The 3,254-nt window shown below is 41.6% G+C and overlaps 1 non-coding gene across 1 annotated transcript; it reads right to left on the bottom strand.

Annotated features, from left to right (window-relative positions):
* Positions 1 to 2,315: 2,315 nt before the first annotated feature.
* Positions 2,316 to 2,387, bottom strand: TRNAN-GUU (transfer RNA asparagine (anticodon GUU)). The gene has a single exon. It is a non-coding gene; the product is annotated as a tRNA-Asn (tRNA).
* Between the last annotated feature and the right edge of the window lie 867 nt (positions 2,388 to 3,254).

Below are 3,254 nucleotides of genomic sequence, written 5' to 3' on the forward strand. Positions count from 1 at the left end.
AAAGGTTTCGAGGTAGGGGCTAATCCGACTCTTCTTGAGAGTACTGTGTCTGGAACTGCAGGTTATAGTAAACGAGATTTACTTCTTCTCGCTAATGAAGCGTTATTGATAGGTACTTCCAAAGGGAGAAAGTTTGTATGTAGCAACACAATTGGATTAGCTTTGCATAGGCAACATTCGACTGTTAGTGATATGGGCAATGAGATGGAATCTAATTCTGAATGGGAAATCTCTTCCTACAAGATGGCAGAAGTAAAGAATAGTTTGACAGATATTTCTCTCACAACTTTTCCATTTATTGGTCGTGACGAGTTAAAAATGCGATTTTATTACTTGTCTAACTGGTATGTGGAACCTTCAACAACCGAATCAACAATTGATGAATTCACTATGTTTTTGCATCTCCCAGAGCTAATAGCCAAATTAGTAGCTCGCGATTCGTTCCAAATGGATAGGGGAAAAGAAGATAATTTCATTGTTATCGACAAACTCGTAGAGAATGACTTAAACCTAGCTTGTGGCGTCCTAGAAAACCTCTCGAATAATTTCCCACGTCCGGAAATTTGTAGGGGAGAGAGCCGGCGCAGTAATAGTTTTCCTCCCCCTCTTCCTATTGGAAAACCCAAGTATTGCTCAGGTGTAACCTCTCTAAGTCGCTCTTCCAAATCTCTGAAAAGAGGGAGAATTAGTAGTCTAACCGATTTCGAGATGCAACAGTCACCCGAATTAAGAAACTCAGCGGCAGAGATATCGCGTGAGATTACTTGGTCCCGCAAGGCTTGGCGTCTCCGTTTCCTGCGAAGCGGGACTTACGAATTGATGGGGGTATTATCCGAACCCAACCATTTGTATAACTTAATTCTTCTTTACTACAATCAGAATTACATACCCCAACAAGATTTTGAATTCAGTAAGATTAGGGGAAAGAGAAGTAAGTGGCGCGAGAAAAGCGGGTATCTTTTCAGCTTCGAGAAATCTGTCACTAATGGAACAGATAATTCCATTAAAAGATTGGAAAACCGATTGGATAATATGTTGTTACGTGAGCAATTTCTCGAATTGGGAATCTCTGGCGATTCATCTAATGAGTATGAAACACATTGTGATCGATTGAATGAAATGACTCGACTCTTCGGGGGGCGCTTCATCTGGGACCCCATGCTTCTGTTCCAGCCAGACCCTAACATTCCTTCCCTGCGCCGCAACTTGTTGTCAACGAAAGAACTGGCACGGAGGCTTCACACCATTTACGGTATGAGAAGGCAGCGCCTTCAGAAGATGTCAAATAATAAAATTAAAGATTTTTTCCTCTATAGCGAAGAGAATCCAAAATTGAAACCCGACTCATCTCTCAATCGGCGGAATAATCTTCCTCTGGAAGAGGAGGAGCGAGATTCCGAATACGTCAGGGAAACCTCTTCCGTAGATATACATCTGCAATATCCGCAGATATTTACTCCCGTTCGTTTGGGTTGCTACGCGGTAGCGGAGGATTTCCGGAACGATTTCTTCGGTTTAGGCTTCTGGTTCATAGAAACAAATGGCTGAGACGGAACCGTTCCCCATTTCGGGATTTTCTTATTTATAATATGTTGCTTGAAACTTATGAATATCTATCCAATCCGTTTCGGTTTGGTAAAGCATCACTGGATTGAACAATGAAACAATTCCTTCATGAAAGTTCGATGTCATGAAACAACTGTTGTTTCCTCACCTAGATACTCCCCACTCCGTTTAGATCTCTAGCCATAGAATTGGAAGCCAACTCACTCAGTAGGAGGAAGATCTCTATTTTCCTTTTACTGATACGGAAAATCTAATTATAGCATTTCAAAAAGAAAAGAAGTTGGAGAACAGTTACTATAGGAATTAGGAGTCTCTCCACTGAGAGGTAGGATTGGAAGGAGTGATATAGGTTATTCCGCAGGAATTATGCGAACGAAGACAATTCTTTGTCTTCCCAATAACTATCCTCGATAAGATTTTGGATTTCCCCCCCCCCCCCCCCACCCTCCCCAAGTAGCTCCAAGGATCTCATTGAGGCGTCGAAATCTAAGAATTTCCACTTTAAATCAATCCGGTGTATCGAATGACTGGAATGGGCCAATTAAATTAGTCAAGTGGGGGGGGGGGGAGAACGGAACGTGCCAATATTCTCGTTTCCATTCGTTGGTGTCGAGGCCTAAAATAGCGCGATAGCAAACCATTCAGTGGTTGGTGGGTCACGCCAACTTGATTTGGCATATGTGTGATGTGAAATACAGCTCTCCTAATCCTAATTAGTATTAGTGGAAATTCTTGACGTAGATACGGATCTCCCCGGATAGGATTCGAACCTACGACCAATCGGTTAACAGCCGACCGCTCTACCGCTGAGCTACCGGGGAAAATGGTAGGGGATTCAGTCCCATACACACTTGCTTGAATACCTTTTTTCCAGAAGCCAATTCCAAATCTGGAAGGAGTTAAGCTTTCTTTGCCATTGCAAAAACTTTGCGTACTCCCTAGCCCCCATTCATTATAGGGGGGGTAGTGGCGATAGCAATCCCATTCGAATGGAGGGGCCCCCAAATCATGGGCGTGGGAGGGTGGGGGGGGGGTCAACCGGCCGAGACGAGGTCAAGATCAACCTGGCAAGCCCCTCCCAAGATTCGTATTGATCAATCACCAATGAGTGGTTTCTATTCCCCCCTTCCGGGAGGCGTAGTAGAATAGTTGCGGGATTCTTCCTCCACGTTATTTTGAGGACTAGAATTAGGGGGAATAGAGGAAGCAAAATAGAATTAGAAAGATGGGGAAGATGAAAAATAGTCGGGAGAAATGAACGCGAATTGGAGTTTCGTGAAACGAAAGTAGCAGTTTATGGAAAAGGAAAAAAGATGAAGATTAGTACTGATGATAAAATAGCTCCAAAAATAATTATGAATAAGTAATAAGATATCCTACCATTTTCTCCGTAACGTATAAACTCTCCTCCAAAAAAATTTAAGGCTCCGATTACGTTGACAAAACCGTCGATTCCGTAACGATCAAAATCTGAAAGTGACTTACTTAAAGATCTTAGATTACGCACAAAGCATATATCATAATAGTAATCAATATAACCCCGATTTAGTGACCAAGATTGAACAAGCAACCCAAATTTACTAACTAATTTGGTAAATCCAACTAATTTTTTAGTAATATAAAAATATTTATAACTTTTTTTGTAAATAATGAAGGAAAAAAATATTCCAAAAAAAGATAAAATAAGT

Source organism: Adiantum capillus-veneris, chromosome 20 (assembly GCF_014529385.1).
Source record: "Adiantum capillus-veneris isolate H3 chromosome 20, ASM1452938v2, whole genome shotgun sequence".
NCBI lineage: Eukaryota > Viridiplantae > Streptophyta > Polypodiopsida > Polypodiales > Pteridaceae > Adiantum > Adiantum capillus-veneris.